The sequence below is a fragment of the Schistocerca gregaria genome, chromosome 1 (genome assembly GCF_023897955.1).
Source record: "Schistocerca gregaria isolate iqSchGreg1 chromosome 1, iqSchGreg1.2, whole genome shotgun sequence".
NCBI classification, from domain to species: Eukaryota; Metazoa; Arthropoda; class Insecta; order Orthoptera; family Acrididae; genus Schistocerca; species Schistocerca gregaria.
This window is the reverse complement of record NC_064920.1, coordinates 445296141-445316345: the sequence shown is the minus strand read 5'-3', so window position 1 is coordinate 445316345 and position 20205 is coordinate 445296141. Positions and strand designations below refer to the sequence as shown.

Below are 20205 nucleotides of genomic sequence, written 5' to 3'. Positions count from 1 at the left end.
TGTTGTTCCTCGTACAATACAAGGGCTGTGTTCCAGGTTGCCCTTTCCTCGGATTTTGGCAGTTTTAATCGAACGGGGCGACCGAGCGAGTTGGCACAGCGGTTAGCACATCAGATATGCATTCGGGACGACGGATCAAACCAGCGTCCGTCCATCCTCATTTAGGTTTTCCGTGATTTCCCTAAATCGCTTCAGGCAAATGCCAGGATGGTTCCTTTAAAAGGGCACGACCGATGTCTAAAAGGTAAATTTAGTTAAATTATTTCTCAGAAATTTTGTATGTAAGTTAAAACTATTCTTTTGGCCACTTTGGCGTTCTTTTGGCCATGTGTGCCCTAACACTTGGTGTTAGCTCGCACTTTCGAAAGACTGTGGGACAGGGGGGAGTTGTTCTAAGTTCTAGGGGACTGATGTCCACTGCAGTTAAGTCCCATAGTGCTCAGGGCCATTTGAACTGAGCTGCGAGCAAGATGTCGGTAACGAAATCTCAATTATTCCTACACATGTTTCGCGAAAGAACTTTAATCACTCCTATTTCTTGTGTTACCAAAGTTGAATCTATGTTATGGGATTACATTGGTTGCAGAATTTCGATTATTTGCTTTTCGTGAATTTTAAAGTGCACACCGAACAATCGGTAATTTGACGCGTGTTGTGGTCCACATACACGTTCTTGCTTCCCATATTCTTTCTTTGTATTCTCTTATGTCCACGCTCAATGTGTTTTTCAATGTCTTTTATAGGAATAATAATAATAATAACGGTAAGAGTTGGCGAGGCTTGTACTTTCGGTGAAGTGTGGTGCCTTTTGTATTTCGCTGTGTATAGGCTTGCATTGTGGTTGGAGTCCCCTTGTTTTTACTATTTTCGACTCCATATATACTTAATCTAAATTTTCGTTTCTTAACTCTCTGCCTATCATCCTATGCTCACAATTTCTACATTGTACAAACACACATAAATTTCCTCTTCCGGCATATGAGGTAAGTTTGTCGCTGTAGAAGTATACGAGCTGTGGGACAGGTCCACAGAGAGATTGTTGTACTAGCCATTCGGACCCAGCCAGATAGAAGCGTGCCTTAGCACGCTGTTGCCGCGTTCTGGAGAAGAGTGCGGGCCTCGGATCGAATCCTCCATTCGAATTAACGACGAAGGCCGCTGTGGCGATCGATCCGCTTGTGGCTTGTAGGCGGTTTCGCACATCCCACTAGGTGAGTATTAGACTTTTACTAACGGCACGCCTCAGTTACACTATTCACGAACATTCGAAAATATTATCGAGCTTTCACATGGGATAATACTAGACGCAGACAGATGGGGTACACAAATTCCGTACAGGGGTGGCGACACGAAGGGCATCGGCCACCCTCTACCACTAATGTTGTCAAACTCACGTTAACATGTCGAGCCCCTGAAATTATGGAATAAGCCGAAGAAAAAGAAGAAAAAAAAAGAGATAAATATTAACTAATCGTGTTGATTCATTTGAAAGCCTTGATCAGTAGGACTGTTTGTTAATACACAGTAATTATTTGTCTCAGCTATTGATAGAGATAGTGTCTATTTTCAATCATGATTTGCAGTCTTTCAGAAACTAACCACAAGAGTAATCAAACGAGAGTTGCGGAATTTACCCCAAATAATTAAAATCGTTTGTAGTACGTCCAGTGGTGCCTATGGATTATTTGGTGTGGCTCGAGCGGATTCACCTGTTCACAGGATTTTGTGGGGCTGCTGCAGCTTCGATTGCACATACGCTGGCTTGCATTTACGAAAGATTTACGATGTGCGTCAGTCGAAAGCTCATTCATCGCCGAAATGGCAATGCTGGTAACGTTCACCGGTTTTCATCTTTAATACTTGGAATGGAGATCACATTTGTGTGTTTGAAAGAGAGGATTACAGACACACTATTTTACATCAGGCGGTTACTCAATACTGGAAACATTAATACGACAGCCAAAGTCAATCATTCACTCTCCACCGGAGTGTATGCGATGTCTTGAAGAGTTCCTGGCAGAATGAAACAGTTTACCGGACCGCCACTCGAAACATGAGTCAATCGCCGGAAATGCTCTTACCAAACAAGCTTCTCATGCAAGACATACGATCCGCCCTCATAGCTAAAATTCTACCAGTACATCACTCTTACTTTCGAAACTTTGCCTGCTATTCTTCTCGATGGTGCTTCAACATTCCCTCAAATAAAAAACGTTTTTAAGACATAAAAATGATCAAATGTTTTATGAATTGTCTAAGCAGATTAGAAAAACGTTTGACGCTCCTCTAAATGATACTCGAAATCGTATGCAGTAAATGAGGTACTGATTTGAAATTTAACTCGAATGTTTAACTTGTTGTTGTGGTCTCCAGTCCTGAGACTGGTTTGATGCAGCTCTTCATGCTACTCTATCCTGTGCAAGCTGCTTCATCTCCCAATACCTACTGCAAACTACATCCTTCTGAACCTGCTTAGTGTATTCATCTCTTGGTCTCCTTCTACGATTTTTACCCTCCACGCTACTCTCCAATACTAAATTGATGATCCCTTGATGCCTCAGAACATATCCTACACATAGATCCCTTCTCCTAGTCAAGTTGTGCCACAAACTTCTCCTCTCCCCAATCCTCTCCAATACCTCCTCGTTAGTTATGTGATCTACCCATCTAATCTTCAGCATTCTTCTGTAGCACCACATTTCGAAAGCTTCTATTCTCTTCTTGTCCAAACTGTTTATCGTCCATATTTCACTTCCATACATGGCTACACTCCATACAAATACTTTCAGAAACGACTTCCTGACACTTAAATCTATACTCGATGTTAACAAATTTCTCTTCTTCAGAAACGCTTTCCTTGCCACTGCCAGTCTACATTTTATATCCTTTCTACTTCGACCATCATCAGTTATTTTGGTCACCAAATAGCATAACTCATTTACTACTTTAAGTGTCTCGTTCCATAATCTAATACCCTCAGCATAGACCGACTTAATTCGAATACATTCCATTATCCTCGTTTTTCTTTTGTTCATGTTCGTCTTATATCCTCCTTTCAAGACACTGTCCATTCCTTTCAACTGCTCTTCCAAGTCCGTTGCTGTCACTGACAGAATTACAATGTCATTGGCGAACTTCAAAGTTTTTATTTCTTCTCCATGGATTTTAACACCTACTCCGAATTTTTTCTTTTGTTTCCTTCACCGCTTGCTCAATATACAGATTGAATAATATCGGAGAGAGGCTACAACCCTGTCTCTCTCCCTTTCCAACCAATACTTCCCTTTCATTCCTTCGACTCTCATAACTGCCATCTGGTTTCCGCACAATTGTAAGTATCCTTTTGCTCCCTGTATTTTACCCCTGTCACCTTCAGAATTTGAAAGAGAGTATCCCAGTCAACATTGTCAAAAGCATTCCCTAAGTCTACAAATGCTAAAAAAGTAGGTTTGCCTTTCCTTAATCTATTTCCTAAGATAAGTCGTAGGGTCAGTATTGCCTCACATATTCCAATATTTCTACGGAATCCAAACTGATCTTCCCCGAGGTCGGCTTGTACCAGTTTTTCCAGTCGTCTGTAAAGAGTTCGTCTTCGTATCTTGCAGCCGTGGTTTATTGAACTGATAGTTCGATTATTTTCACATCTGTCAACACCTGCTTTCTTTGGGATTGGAATTATTATATTCTTCTTGAAGTCTGAGGGTATTTCGCCTGTCTCATACATCTTGCTCACCAGATGGTAGAGTTTTATCAGGTCTGGCTCTCCCAAGGCTGTCAGTAGTTCTAATGGAATGTTATCTACTCCCGGGGCCTTGTTTCGACTTAGGTCTTTCAGTGCTATGTCAAACTCTTCACTCAGTATCGTATCTCCCCTTTCATCTTCATCTACATCCTCTTCCATTTCCATAATATTGTCCTCAAGTACATCGCTCTTGTATAGGCCCTCTATATACTCCTTCCACCTTTCTGCCTCCCCTTCTTTGCGTAGCACTGGGTTTCCATCTGTGCTCTTGGTATTCATACAAGTGGTTCTCTTTTCTCCGAGGGTCTCCTTAATTTTCCTGTAGGCAGTATCTATCTTACCCCTATTGAGATAAGCCTCTATATTCTTACGTTTGTCCTCTAGCCATCCCGGCTTAGCCATGTTGTGGTTCCTGTCGATCTCATTTCTGAGACGTTTGAATTCCTTTCTGCCTGCCTCATTTACTGCAATTTTATATTTTCTCCTTTCATCAATTAAATTCAATATTTCTTCTGTTACCCAAGGATTTCTACTAGCCCTCGTCTTTTTACCTACTTGATCCTGTGCTGCCTTCACTACTTCATCCCTTAAAGCTTCATAGCTACCCATTCTTCTTCTACTGTATTTATTTCCCCCATTCCTGTCAATTGTTCCGTTAAGCTCTCCCTGAAACTCTGTACAACCTCTGGTTTAGTCTGATTATCCAGGTCCCATCTCCTTAAATTCCCACCTTTTTTGCAGTTTCTTAAGTTTTAATCTACAGTTCATAACCAATAAATTTTGGTCAGAGTCCACATCTGCCCCTGGAAATGTTTTACAATTTAAAACCGGGTTCCTAAATCTCTGTTTCACCATTATATAATCTATCTGATACCGTGTAGTATCTCCAGGCTTCCTCCATGTATACAGACTTATTTTATGATTCTTCAACCAAGTGTTAGCTATGATTAAGTTATTTTCTGTGCCAAATTCTACCAGGCGGCTTCCTTTTTTCATTTCTTACCCCCAATACATGTTCACCTACTACGTTTCCTTCTCTTCCTTTTCCTACTTCCGAAATCCAGTCACCTATGACTATTAAATTTTCGTCTCCCTTCACTATCTGAATAATTTCTTTTATTTGATCATACATTTCTTCAATTTCTTCGTCATCTGCAGAGCTAGTTGGCATATAAACTTGTACTACTGTAGTAGGCGTGGGCTTCTTGTCTGTCTTGGGCGCAATAATGCGTTCACTATGTTGTTTGTAGTAGCTTACCTGCACTCCTATTTTTTGGTTCAAATGGCTCTGAGCACTATGGGACTCAACTGCTGTGGTCATTAGTCCCCTAGAACTTAGAACTACTTAAACCTAACTAACCTAAGGACATCACACACATCCATGCCCGAGGCAGGATTCGAACCTGCGACCGTAGCAGTCGCACGGCTCCGGACTGCGCGCCTAGAACCGCGAGACCACCGCGGCCGGCCTCCTATTTTTTATTCATTATTAAACCTATATCTGAATTACCCCTATTTGATTTGTATTTATAACCCTGTATTCACCTGACAAAAAGTCTTGTTTCTCCTGCCACCGAACTTCACTAATTCCCACTAAGTCTAACTTTAACCTATCCATTTCCCTTTCTAAATTTTCTAATCTACCTGCCCGATTAAGGGCAGGCTCCGATCTCTAGAACGCCAGTTTTCTTTCTCCTGACAACGACGTCCTTTTGACTAGTCCCGGCCCGGAGATCCGAATGGGGGACTATTTTACCTCCGGAATATTTTACCCAAGAGGACGCCATCATCATTTAACCATCCAGAAAGGCTGCATGCCCTCGGGAAAAATTATGGCTGTAGTTTCTCCTTGCTTTCAGCCGTTCGCAGTACCAGGACATAGTAATTTCTTTTGATAAATTTTAGCTTGAAGCATAACATATGAAACGTCCCCTTTGAAAAATTTATACACAATATTTTTAGCGCAACGCAATCTGACTTTCAATAATCCCTACAAAAGAATGGCCCTGACTAACATTATCCTATACCTTTCACAAATCACTTACCTCACAAAAAATCTTCGTTACTCGAACTACTGCAATACAGCGAGCACCACTACTGCCAGCTAAATAAAAGATTCTAACTACGGAAGGCACTAACTACTGATAGGTATAGTTAGCAAATGAAAGATTTTAATAGAGAGCAAACAGTGTATTTACCTTAATAGTCAAAATATATATGATAGTTCATGACATCCAGTCTTACAAATTACAAAACTCCGCCATCTCTCTCCCCACGTCCACCACTGCTGGCGGCTCACCTCCAACTGCCCAACGCTACGCGCTGTTAGCATCCAGCTGCCGCTGCCCAACACTACAATGGCAGACAACAATGCAAACCAGCCACAGACTGCACATGGCACAGCCAGTGATTTTCATACAGAGCGCTATGTGGCGGCGGCATTACCAATAAAAAAACTTAATCAGCCTACTTACACATACTGTAAGTATGAGAAAAGCAGCTGAGATAATATTGACCTGTCCAAAATTCGAAAAATAATATTGGTATCGAAAACTGTTGTCGGGGAAAGTAATGCTAGAGAAGGATGTCCCGTTACATATTCCTGTGGCAAAGAAAGGGTGCCCAGCTCCCGACCCAGCCCAGTGCGACCGGCGACTCGGATTCGAGTGCGTGGCGACCCGCATTGTGGCACGGCTACATACGTACCTCTGTCAGCAGTATCTGTCTCGTGTTTGGCCATCAGCTCTGGCGGAATCCGAGGCAGCGGTAATCCGCGTCTTGTCCGAGGCTCAGCCGGCCTGTTTCTGCCTGCAGCCTGCGCCGCTGGGGATATTGCCGTCCGGCCTCCAGCCACTTGCATGCGCAGCCGCTGCTGCTGCCGCCTCGCCCCAACTTTGCCGTTCCACGCCCAGTCGGATTTGGACGCCATTATTATTTGTACAAAGGCGGGCGCTCAAACTCTTGCCAAAATGCCGACAGCAGCTCGCCGGGAGCCCTTAATCCGGTGTGATCCTACACACCCGGCGCCGCTGGTAGTGGCTGAAAATATTTCGCCGTCGGCTTTGATGCGCCTTTGCGCGCACGTAGCATCTTTGCTTCCAAGAATTCAACGCGGCATCTGCTCGCTGCTTGTCGTTTCAGACACCCACCACGGGCAGAAAGTGGCCTATGACTGCATCGCCCCGAAAAAAATTGCAAAAGTCTCGAGACTCTCGTAAAGCTACTACTAGACAAGTGTTGAACTGTGATGGATCCTGTTGATCGGATATCCAAATCAACGCACTCTCTAGGAGTTCGGGTATCGCATTCAGCCACACATCTCCTAGCTGCTGCTATCGTAGTCTCAGGTGTGGCATCGAAACTGATTCTCAATAAATAAATGCTTCCACAGTGTACTTAGGCTGGAGAAACATCTATTTACTACAGCGCTTAGAATAACACATTGGCCGCAAAGTCTTTTCGGTCTTTTGGGGAAGGGAGTGTGTGTGGGAGAGAGAGAGAAAAGGGGGGGGGGGGCGATGGACGAAGAATTAGTCACAGTTTCGAACGCTGAGCCTTTCCTCTATTTTGGTACAACCACAGTCCTCACATAACCTTCACCTTCGAATTAATTTCGTGCCAGAACCATTTTAAGCTTTCCAAAACATTTTTAATCGATGTGGGCATGGCCACAGTAACCATTAAAATATTGTAAGTATCGGATTTATTTTTCTTATCTAAAATGACTGCAATATTTAATCCTTATTATTTTGGGTGCTTAGACATAACATAAATATTATAGCACCTACAATAATCAGCGAACACACTGATAAATTTACTGATTCGTCTGCTAAACACATTCTAACAACGAAACATCTAGGTGTTGAATTATAGTTTTCGCTTGGTTTATATCGAGATGAAGTAGAGATAGGTAAGGAAGTAGTTATAAGAGGCTACTTTGAAGATGTTTTTTTCTTTATTGATTTTCGATTCCCTCCAAAAAGGGCGGGCTGGCCGCAACGTAGTACGCCGCTCTTCAGCCTACAGAATTTGTTTTAAAAAGATGAAGATAAAAAATAGTAAAAGCAGGCGATAAAATCGGTGACTCAAATGGTAAAAGGGCGGAAAATTGTGGAACTTAAAACATAAAACAAAGGGTTGATGATGCTAATAAAATACACAGGAAGCAGAAAGGTAAAATAATAGACAGATAATTAAAAAACACTGCGACAGTCTGGTTGCTGTTTGCAAGAGATATAAAATTCACACCCAGCGGCAGCATGATTTCTGTTCACACTTTGGAAAGACGCACAACACTAAACACTCACTTGAACACTGCACTAACAAGATGGCACAAATATGACGTACCACAGCCAGGGGTTGACGAGGGGTGGGGGGAGGGAGAATCTGGACAGATGATGGGAAAGAAAAGGGGGGAAGGAGACGAAAAACGAAGTGATGGGTGGGGGCGGGGGACGGGGGGCTTCGAAGATAAACCACCTAACATATCATACTTATGAAGATACAAAACTTTTGATCTTTACGTACAGTAAAACATGTTTCCCCGCCAGAAAATGAGAAATGTACTGTTCTTACCTGTTAGTCCTGCACCTGGAACTTACAAGGAAGAAAAGCTATTAGTTTATATCGCACCGTCTTGAAATATTTCGTTGCTATTCAAATGGTAATTCATGGCCGGCGTGCACTATCTCTTCAGACGTATCCCAACATCACTTTGTAAGGCTGAGTTCACCACTAGATGTCACGGTAGAGGACCTAACAGTATAAAACGAAGGAGGAACAGCAGAATACGTGGGTCAAAAGGGCTCAGTGACTCCGAAACTTGGCTATTCATTGATTGTCACACGGGTAAGAAATACAGTAGGAGGTTTTCAACTCTTCCAAAGCTGCTCAAGCGGACCTCACATACTGACGAACAGAGCCCGTCAAGCATTGCGGAAGGTGGATTCAAACGTGCTACCAGCAGGCTAACAAAAAAAAAAAAAAAGGTTCAAATGGCTCTGAGCACTATGGGACTTAACTTCTGAGAACTACTTAAACCTAACTAACCTAAGCACATCACAAACATCAGTGTCCGAGGCAGGATTCGAACCTGCGACAGTAGCGGTCACGCGGTTCCAGACTGTAGCACCTAGAACCGCTCGGCCACCAGGGCCGGCGAGGTCATCAGTCCCCTAGGACTTAGAACTACTTATACCTAACTAATCTAAGAACATCACACACATCCATGCAGGATTCGAACCTACGACCGTAGCACCAGCGCGGTTCCGGACTGAAGCGCCTAGAACCGCTTGGCCATAGCGGCTGGCCCAGCAGGCTAGCTAACAGACTTACTGTACACAGTGAATTAAAAAGAATGGCTTACAATGATCGAGCATGATGCACATATTATCTGCAGTCAATGCAAAGCGAAGCTTCGCTTGAGGTGTTATAAAGAGCGACCTCAGTCGGCAGTGGATGACCGGTAACGAGTTATTTCGAGGCGAAAAATCACTCGATACTCTGAGGCAGTCAGAGGGAGTGGTTTGGGTTTGAGGATTGCCTGGAGAACGTTAACTGCCTTCATGTGTAGAGCCAATGGTGAAATACAGAGGTAGTAAAGATATTGAGAAGTTTTTAGCGGATAATTGTAATTCCCTTATTGGATTTAAGAAAACACTAAATGCAGAAGAATACGAACATATTTTACAGCATTGTGTGTTATGTACAGTTCGGAGTCGATAATTGTTTCTCTCAGAATGACACTGCAATTTGTGATAATGTAGAATGTGTAAAGCAATGGTTTGTGGACAGTAACATCCCTGAAAATGAAGTGGCCTGTCCAGAGCCCTTACATGGACCCAATGGAACAACTTTCGGGTGGGTTAGAATGTTGTTGTTGTTCCGGACCCCAGCGTGAACTTCCCGACCTTCCCCAGTTTCGGTTCTAGAGGAATCATGGACTATCACTCCTCCACAACCGTTCAGACACCTCATTGAAGGTGTTCCCAGCAAAGTTCAAGCCGTCGCAAAGGCGAAGAGTGGACATGCCCCACATTAATGTCCAATAACAGGTGTCAAGATGATTTTGATCAGTAGGTGTATAAATCTTTTGCCGAATGATCGCCTCATCCACTTCCTCTTCTCCTCCTATAATAGCCAGCCGGAGGTGGCGCACTAGCAGCAAAGTTCGATATGCTCACTAGTTAAGCATACCTATTAACTAAGTATTACCCAGTCCAATTACTTCCCCTCCATTTGCTCTGGTCGCGTTTCCTTTGCCTACCGATTCCTGTGGTAATACTAGATATAACAGGACGGAGAGCACTACTCCCAATCCCGACTCACTAACCAGTTAACCGTTTCCTCTGTCCATAACAAGTTTATGCACAGCTCTGTGTTGAAATGTTACTATCACACCAGTCTGAAGTGTAGAATGGGCAAACGATTCTCTCGGACTTCTTTCCAAGGCCGCTCCTAATTCGCCCGGTTCGGTTGGTTGGTTGGTTGATTTTTGGGAAGAGATCAGACAGTGAGATTATCGGTCCCATCGGATTAGGGAAAGATGGGACAGGAAATCGGTCGTGCACTTTCAAAGGAATCATCCCGGCATTTGTCTGAAGCGATTTAGGGAAATCATGGAAAACCTAAATGAGGCTGGACGGTCGCAGTTTGAACCGTCGTCATCCCGAATGCATATCTAGTGTGGTAACCACTGTGCAAACTCACTCTGTCGCTCCGTTCGGTTAAAACTGCCAAAATCCGAGGAAAGGGCAACTTGGGACAAGCGCATGTGTTGTACGAGGAACAACACTCATCATTTCAATATCATATTGTAAAATACGTTATGACTGACATTCAATGTTTCTTACAGAAGCACTGAAAATTATTGCTGAAATTCAGACTTCGTAATATTTAATTTTATTATTGTGCAGTTGTACATCAAAAACTGGCCATGTGCAGTTATCTCTGAAGGGTCAAATGAGATGTCATTGAAGCACTGTACCATCTGTAAGTTTAATAAGGACGAAATATAGATTGGAAACAAGGGGTGAGAAACGCCACAAAAGACATTGAAAGAGCATGCAAAATATGAAATAAGAAGTCTTCATACTGGATGACTAAAAAAAGGAGAAAAGCTCTTTATTTCTTTATATCTGGGAACAAATTTAAGCAGAATATGAGATATGAGATACGTATCGCAGTTCATTGATATTTGTTCAAGAATGCCGGGAAAATGAAACAATTAGCACGAAATAAGAAGAAAAGGCCACTCTTCAGTGAACTATCTGTGAACAGAAACGGATTGGTTACTCAAGATTATCTACTGATTTCTAAGACCATAGGTGCACTGTCGTTTAGGTTCATTTCCAGGTGCCATGTTACTAAGTATTAAAGAACCATCTATTCCTATCACTAGAATTTAATGAAAGAGGAAAAAGAAGGATCGTCTGTAGTACACTACATAAGTTGTAAGGAAAATGTAATACCACATACACGTAAAAGTCGTACGACGTTCAAAAGTTAGGTTTAGCGAAAATCAAACCTTATCACTAGCATAGTGTACGAAGACCTGTTGTAGCTGAAGATAAGTATTCTCCAACGAATAATAATCTTAAGTCAAAAAACACTATGGCATAGTAGGACGAGGGACTGAATGCTAACTGAGATTATTTCAAGCTACCACAGCCATTTCTGCGATGTTTAGTAAAGTAAATCACTTTTAGACGAATGGATCGGCGCTCCACGACCGAAAAAAATGAAATTTCAATTAAAAGTATAAGAAAAATCCTGATTATCCGCAGTGCGTCGTGTTGGTGCAGTTGCTGTAGGTTCTTCGTAATATGTATCTTGCAGTGAAACTTGAAGGGCGCAGTTGTTGCGAATAAAGTTACCTTATACTCGCCTCAGTGGCCAACGTCGAAAACGCATGACTGTATGACGTATGACCACCAATCCTGGTGGTGAATGAGTCCTGCCGGTATTTGATGGGTAAGGAACGGAGATATTTTGACATACTGTTACTAAACACCAGTCTTTGCGCCAATGTGCTGGATTAAATTCCAAACCTCTCCGCAGTATGTCTTGAAGTGAGAGCATGTGACACTATTGATGCTGATCCTTACCTCGAATGGGGATGCTAAGCTCGGCGGCTGTCTGTTCGTGCTATTCGAGACGAATAGGCTCTCTCTTCTTCAATATCACAATACTATGCAATTATAACACTATGTAATACGTGCAACCATTACATATTATAATCACGTAAAGTCTAGAAATACGCACGCAATTCAGCTCTCACATGTCAGTAAGGAAATCAGCCATTGTGCACGGGGGAGAAGGCTCTTTCCGACGGGCGGCTGAATCCACGACGTGACACATTCCATTCAGCAATACCATAACGGTATTTACATCTTTACTTTGCCTTATTTACCATGTCCTGCTATTATAGCTTACGAATAATAATGCGAAACATTTGTCGCCATATAGTTCCCCATACGTACGCCAGTGCTTCGCTTCATCGCCGTATTTCGCATAAGAGAGCCCAACTTGTCTGGGCGTTCCTTTTATCGCATCGCCACATAAGCATTCATATGGCGAGAGAGTTAAAATTTGACGACCGTAAACCCGACCGTATAGCACAATTGCGAGCGACGGAGAATTCATATGCCACCGCCCGATCGCAGCTGCAGAGGCGCACATCATCCACTCGGCTGGGCACTCCGCTAAACTACAGCAGAGCACTAGAGATCTGAAACCCGCCAAAAAGTCCCAGCTGCCGGCAGAGGCCAGTAACTGCTCGCTCTCGCTGGTCCGCTCCATTACGTCCGGCACAGGCGCTGCGCCACGCGGACAACAGCAGAGAGGACAGCAATCGCTGAATTGTACCCACTTTGCAGTAACGTAGTCTCGGCCATTCTCTGGTTGATCTTTATGTGTGTATCTCTGACGTCAGTACATCGAAATGAACTGATGTGCAATGAACAATCCTAACCACATCGACTAATTTATACGACAGAGGTGTAGTCGTCGTGGAAGTGTACTGGAGGTCTAGATACACAGTTTGATAGAGGACGCTTGTAAGTAGGTTGTTTAGGTTTCTATATTGGTAACGCCACGTAGCGCTCTGTATGAAAATCCCTGGCTGTGCTGTGTGCAGTCTGTGGCTAGTTTGCATTGTTGTCTGCCATTGTAGTGTTGGGCTGTTGGCAGTTAACAGCGCGTAGCGTTGCGCAGTTGGAGGAGAGCCGCCAGCAGTGGTGGATGTGGGGAAGTGAGATGGCAGATTTTTGAGAATGGATAATCTGGAGGTGTGTCCATCAGAAACAGTACAATTGTAAGACTGGATGTCATGACGTTTGAACACTATTAAGGTAAATACATTGTTGTTCTCTATCAAAATCTTTCATCTTTTATTTAGCTGGCAGTAGTGGCGCTCGCTGTATTGCAGTATTTTCTTTTTTCTTCTTTCTTTTTTTTTTTTTTTTTTTTTTTTTTTTTGTAAAGAAAACATTAAGCACCATACAAAATTTGTATTCGGAACCGTTTGCTCAGCAGCCAAATACTTTTTTTTTATAACAAAATTCGTACGTAACACAAATAGGCATTTTTTTAATAGCCAGCTATCATAGCCACTTCTTTAACAAAAATGAAAAAAAGGATATTGGAAGGTTTGTTTTTCTGCTTTTTACTTTTATTTCATTATATTTTTATACAAATGTATAAAAGGAAGGCCGTTCCTCTTCGGCTACATAAACAGAATAATAGGAAGTCGTCCCATTACGACAAAGGATGCTCCATACTATAGCCCGCTGCGAATTTTTCGATGACCGTCTTCTCGTTGCTGTGTTGTTTCCGCTGTTTGTTCAAATCTCATAAAAAAAAAGGAACTGGGAAGAGGTGCTACGGTTATCATCTCATGTCATCGATAATCCAGCTGCGAGGCGGATTATGGAATGCGCTCCAAAGGAAATTAGAAAAATATTGCCTATATTTAGGGTTCTTGACGATCGCACAATGTCGTTCGTTGAGGTAATAGCAAAAATCGGGTACTGTCTTTTCGCCATTACCGAAGAGGTAGTGAACAGCGTGGCCGCTGATCCACGTCACAGAGTTCGTTTTTGCTCTTGGGAAATAAATCTTATCGGGGAAAAGAAGTGATCGGGTAGTTATCCTGTCAGGAGTCGTGCGTGTGAGAAAAGCCAATATCTGACGCACCAAATATCGTACGTCCTTTGCCGACCCGCATTCGAAACGATGTTCATCTGTGTCGATCACTTGGCATGTGGCACACAAGGGGGATGTGATGTAGGCGGGACTGGCACAACTGTTTCCCATTAACAGTTACGTACCATGCAGATTGCACGTCAGTATCAAGGGTGGTGGCATTCACTGCCTGCCACACAGCGCGCCACTTTGTATTGGTGTGTTTGCTTTCAATCACATTCGGAGTCATGTTCATTTGCATGGCAGCATATATCGCCCTCGTCATCATCAAGCGTGTGGGTAGTAGTGCAGTGCGGATGTAGCTTAATTCAAGGAAGAATTGGCTAATGTAGAAGAAAGGTGCAGGGATGTCCGATATCATCACAGGGGGTGCGAGTGAGGTTGGTCGTAAGGCTTCCAGTAAGAGACTTGTGAGGCACGTCAGACTTCGTCGCCACAGTTGCAGGTGACAGCTGACGAACAGGGCCTTCGCTCTGTTCTGAACATGACAAAGGCCTAAACCCCCTCTGCTCCTCGGGACGGTTAGGGACTCGTAACGAATTTTAAATAACATGCCCGTATTAACAAAGGATCCCAAAACCACCAACATGCGGTGAGCCAGGGTAGGTGGTATGGGGAGTATCTGTGCAAAATGGGGGATACGTGACGCCAAATAGACGTTAGCATATCGTGTCCGTTGCAGGAGGTCTAGATGACTTAGATGGTGGTCACTTATTCCTGCTCTCATCTGATTCAATAAACGCCTGTAGTTAAGGGCTGTTGAACGCTTCATGTCAGATGTGAAATCAACACCAAGACAGCGGATTGTGTCACTGATTCGTTGCGTTGCGACGCTCTCGCCGGGTAGGCCTCTGCCTATAGACAGAGCGTGTGATTTGTGGAGATTGAGATGGCTCCCCGATGCCGCGCCGTAGGTCGCCACCCACGCCAGTGCTGCACGAACATCCTCATTATTGCGAAGAAGGAGTACCAGATCATCTGCATAGGCAGTGCAGCAGAAAGTGAGTCCACCAAGGGACATCCCGGTCAGGCGTTGTCGGAGGCCGCAGAGGAGTGGTTCCAAGACGAGGGCGTACAATATCGCCGAAAGAGGGCAGCCTTGTCGCACCGATCGCTGGATCTGTATCGGCGGCGTAAGACAGCCATTGTATAACACCTTGGACGCCGCGCCGCGTAGGAGACGCATCAGTACATTAACTATGACGTCCGGATACCCCATGTGGTCGCAGTACCTCCATCAAAAATGTGTGGTCGACTCTGTCAAAGGCCTGGCTAAAGTCGAGTGAGGCCAAAACTCCTGGCAGTTGGCGAGCTTTGGCTAGCGCGATCATATCTCTATATCGGCACAATGCAGTGCGAATATCATGGTCACCACCTATCGATGCCTGGTCCTGTGACACAACACATCGTACTGATCGCTTTAGGCGTGCCGCCAGAAGCCGGGTGAAAATCTTCAAGTCACTGTTGAGTAAGGTCAAGGGCCGATAGTCACTGATCCTGGATCCGCCTCGTGGTTTGTGTATGGGCAGAATCAGTCCTTCTAGGAAGGCCCCAGGTATCTGCGTCGTGGGAGACATAAGATCTCGGCAAATATCAGTCCACGCTGGTGCCAGCAATTGTTGATACGTCCGGTAAAATTCCAGAGGAAGGCCATCAGGTCCCGGGGACTTATGAGCAGTCCCAGCCTGTATTGCTTCAATGATTTCCTCTTCCGTTACATCTGCAGTCAAATCCGCCGCCGCTGTCGGAGAGATCGAGCCATAAGTGAGTTGAGAGACTTCGGCGATCACCTCTGGGGGATGTCGATGTTCCGAGTACAGCATAGTGTAGTGAGCATGAACGGCGTTTCCTATGTCGCGCTAGGTATCAAGGCGTCGTCCGTCTTCCGTCGTGATAGCTTGGATCAGTGTCCTGCGTCGGCGCCGTCGTTCTGCAATGACGTGGTACATAGACGGTTCCTCCTGTGCCACTCTGTCTTGAGTGCGCGCTCTGACGATCGCACCCTCAAGGTGGCAACGTGTTAATCTGATGATCTGTGCCTTGGCACGGGTCACCGTCACCTGCCGTGCAGGTGAGTACGGCAGTGTTGCACATTCCCTTAAGATGCTGTAGTAAAAGTCCATGGTATGTCTCTTCCATGCTGCAACATCTCGGCCGTAGCCTATCAAGGTCTTCCGGAGGGCTGGTTTGGCGCAGAGTAACCACCACGACAGTGTAGACCGGTAGGTGCCACGCCGGCGGCTACAAGAGTCCCACGTGTTCTCTATAAGGCGGCGGCATTCCTGAGAAGCTAGGTGGGCGACGTTCAACTTCCAAGGACCACGGCTGTGCCATATCTTCTGGCGGCCGAGGGTAATAGCGCAGATGTAGGCGTCGTGGTCAGAAAAAGCTGTGGGCCAAACTTCGGCAGCTCTTGTCCCCACAGCTATGGAGCGCGAGATGTAAATCCGGTCGATGCGGCTGGAGGAATGGCTGGTGTAGTGAGTAACTCCGGGCCGATCGCCACAAACATGTTCCCACGGGTCCACCAATTGAAGATTATTTATAATTGTCGTAAGTTCTGCGCAGGGAGAATGATGTGGTAACTGATCCTTAGGTGCTTGGCTACAGTTGAAGTCCCCTCCCATTATCAAGGCGTCCTGACGGCGCATAAAGAGGGGCGTGATTGTATGAGCGAAAAAGGTGGATCGTTCGCGACGCCGACCAGATCCTGACGGTGCATAGATGTTAATAAGTTTGACTCCTTGGATAGTAAGAGCCATGCCTCTGGCGTCAGGGAGATATTCGACGTCTTCTGCGGATATACCGTCACGGAGGAGGATCGCCACACCACTGCCATTGGCAGATGCATGTGAGACCCAAGTCTGGTAGCCATAGGGTCCCTTGAAGTCGGCGACATACACCTCTTGAAGGAGCGCAATGTCGATGTCTGCTGCGTTGAGTAGATCCTGTAGCATCGCTAGTTTATGTCGGGCACGTATGTTGTTGATGTTAATCGTCGCTAGACGGTATGTTTGGTCAGCCAGGTCGGCAACTGGGTTGTGTAGGAGGCCAGGTGTGGGCGGAAGGGGCGGCCCCACAGAGGCTGACGATACAGCCGTAGTCACTGTTGTTGGCTGGTGCTGGGTACAGCCGAGGGAGCATCTCTGCCTTCGGCATCCTCCTGGTGCTGTGGCTCATCCTCGACATCATCCGCCCAAGAATCAGATGCAGCAACTGGTAACTGTTGATTAGTGCTGTCAGTAGAGCGCTTGCGCGTATGTTCAGTAGCAGAAGTGATGTTGTCAGACCGAGGCTCAGAAATTGTAGCCGCCGTAGCATCGTGATGGGAAGGTTGAGTTGTGGTGTTAGAGTCCTGAGTGTCGTCCGACGCCGGATATTCGTCTGGGTCACACATCCGAAGCAGGCAATCATCGGACGGCGTATGGCGCCGTTTCTTGCGTTTTCGAGGGGACCGTTGTTTCCGGACATGTTGTTCTGTGTCAGAGTGCGGGCGACAATCATCTGATGCGGTCTCCATTGGTAGGAAGGCAGAGGTCGAGACAATTTCCGTTTTTACTTCCATCTTCTCTTTAGGCTCTTCTTGGTGGCACAATTGATCACCGTCTTGAGGCAAGTCTGCCGAAGGCGTCGTAGAGGGGGATATGCTGTCCGCCACACTGTCATCGACCACTGACTGCAATATGATGTTACGATCCTGGGCAGGAACAGCTGTTGCGGTTGCAGCCGCTGCATACGTGATGAGAAGTGAAGTAGGCGTCGCCGAGGATGGAACTCCACCAACCGGTGTCTGAGTCAGTCGGCGTTGAATGCAGGCCGATCGGACATGTCCTTCCTGGCCACAGCCGGTGCAAGTACGCGGTTGTCCGTCGTACATGACAATGGCTCTGCAGCCTCCAATTACTAGATAGGATGGCACATGCTTCGTCAGTGCAATCTTAATTTGTCTCACTCCATTTAAGACGGGGTACGTCTCAAACGTTTGCCATTTTTCAGCCAAGTGGTTTAGCACGTTGCCGTACGGTTTGAAAGCTGTCATCACAACATCTGGCGGGACTTCGAATGGCAGCTCGACGACCCTCAGAGTGCGAAGGCCTAATCCAGCGTGGACGATTGTTACAGTTCCTATGTGATCATCAGAATGCTTAAATTTAAGTCCATGAGCGTGTCGGCACACAACATCAGTGCACGCCTTTTCATTCATCATTTTTATGTTATGTGTTATATGTTTTGTGTTATAGAAAAGTGGATCCCAATGATGTCTTGAGGTGCAATATGAAGTTCTTCTCGGATGAAACGTTCAATGTCAAGTGCTCGAGGTCTTGCATAGTTTGCTTGAAATATGATCTTAATTGTGGGCTTGCGATACGAGTGCGCCATGGCACTACCGAGACACGGACGCGTGACACTCGCCGCAGCGGAAGGTAAACAGTAAACACTCGCGCGCGCGGTGCGCCAACATAGGGACACGGGCACGACGACCTTGCCCCACCGCTGCTAACAGCGGACTGACCGCTCGGCTAATCCCGCGCGGCTTAGGTTTAAGTACTTCTAAGTCTAGGGCCTTAGGACCTCAGATGTTAAGTCCCATAGTGCTTGGGGCCAGTTGAACCTGCGGAAACGAAATAATTTTGAGACTCTGTGGGAATGAGGGAGAATTGCGAGGACGTTTGAACCGACAACCTGTTTCGATGTCTGAAATGCAAAATTCAGACTCAAGGAAAATGTGTCGAGATGGGGAGATGAGTGAAAAATTTATATATCAATGCCTGCAAATGGTTATATAAGAACTAAAATATGGAAAATTTCCTTAAACTTAAATCAGTACATATCTTCAAAGTCACGGACATAATTTATGACGGTGGTACAATTTATGCACCCGCTGATGCAAATTAGGGAACCATTTGCTTATGTCTAGAAGATTAAGTGTAGTGCGCTTATTTTTCTCAGAATTTTCGTTCTTTAAAACAGATACGCAGAAAAATATCATGCAGTCGTGGGTAGCATTTTTAAAATAATGTTATAACTTACTGTTTAGGCTACAATAAATAAAATCTCGAAAGTGGTGCAGTTTGGGCAAATCTCCCGTATGAATATCAACAGAGCAGAATATAAAAATTAAAGTGTTGAGGTATGAATTAAAATAATCGTGTATCTGCCATGAAGAACTACACGTAGCATGTTCTCTTCTTGGAAAACCACAAAAATCCTTATCCTTTGTGACCGACTGAAGGCCGAGGAACCTGTGTGGCCTCTACAGACGCAAGGAAATAGGAATTAATACTGCTTCATTTATTTCTCTGAATGTATCTCGCCGCCGTAGCATCGGCGACGGTTGGTGGCTTAGCAAGCCGGCGGCGGATCTGCTGAACCCAATCGCTGGCTCAGGCTGCCGTATCTCGCTGCATCAGCCATTTCTCAGGCTGGTGAGTTTTAGTAGGCGTATTGCCTCCCGTGTGTGGAAGGCGCGCCCCGTCGGAAGCTCTGGTCAGAGACGGCGATGACCACCGCTTGTGAGTATTGTGGCTCGGACGCCGTTCTGAGAGTACGCTTTGTCTCTTCCAGGTCACTGCCCATATTGTCCCATCAGATGAACCGTGATGTCGGATGCCGAGAGCTCATCTTGAATACTAATCTTGCACTCCTCCCCCCCCCCCCCTCCCTCCTCGGTTCAGTAGATCGTCTGCCCAAAAAATGTGTGGTTTAGAGCAGTTTGTGCCCCATGTTGGAACGGTATTGGCGGACCCGTGGACATCCCACTACTGGCGGCTGTTACTGGAGGCTTTCCCCTATCATCGATGGCTGCAGTGGTCATCTCGTAAGGTGACAGGAGTATGACCGGTACTGCAACTATCTCATACCCAAGATGTTACAACACAGTAATCAAAACACTGAGTGCGAAAGACATGAGTGCCATTGACCCTAATGATCGGCTCACTCTAGATTAGCGCCGTAGAGAATTTATGACGTTGAGGAGAGACTCTGTTGATATCATTTATCTTCACCGAATCGGCTCTGCTCTTTACGATTTACCAGCGGTCTTCCGTTCTGCTACGTTTGCTGAACCAATTCGTTTCAGTGCCATAGTGGCTTTGTGAAATCCCTGTTGGGTGTTGTTGCGTCCTCCTTAAAGCTTCTTACATAATGTTACAAGAGTAACAGAGGCAGGCTGGTCTGCACTTGTCTAACCAGTTTCCACTGATCTCGTTCGTATTCACAAATAGAATTGTTGACGTCACACTCTTGATGATCGACTAACC

At 45.2% G+C, this 20205-nt stretch overlaps 1 protein-coding gene across 1 annotated transcript in view; it reads right to left on the bottom strand.

The window, feature by feature from the left end:
* The window catches only part of LOC126351910 (uncharacterized), a 1029617-nt gene that overhangs the window by 834178 nt on the left and 175234 nt on the right, over nt 1-20205 (bottom strand). The window lies entirely within an intron of this gene.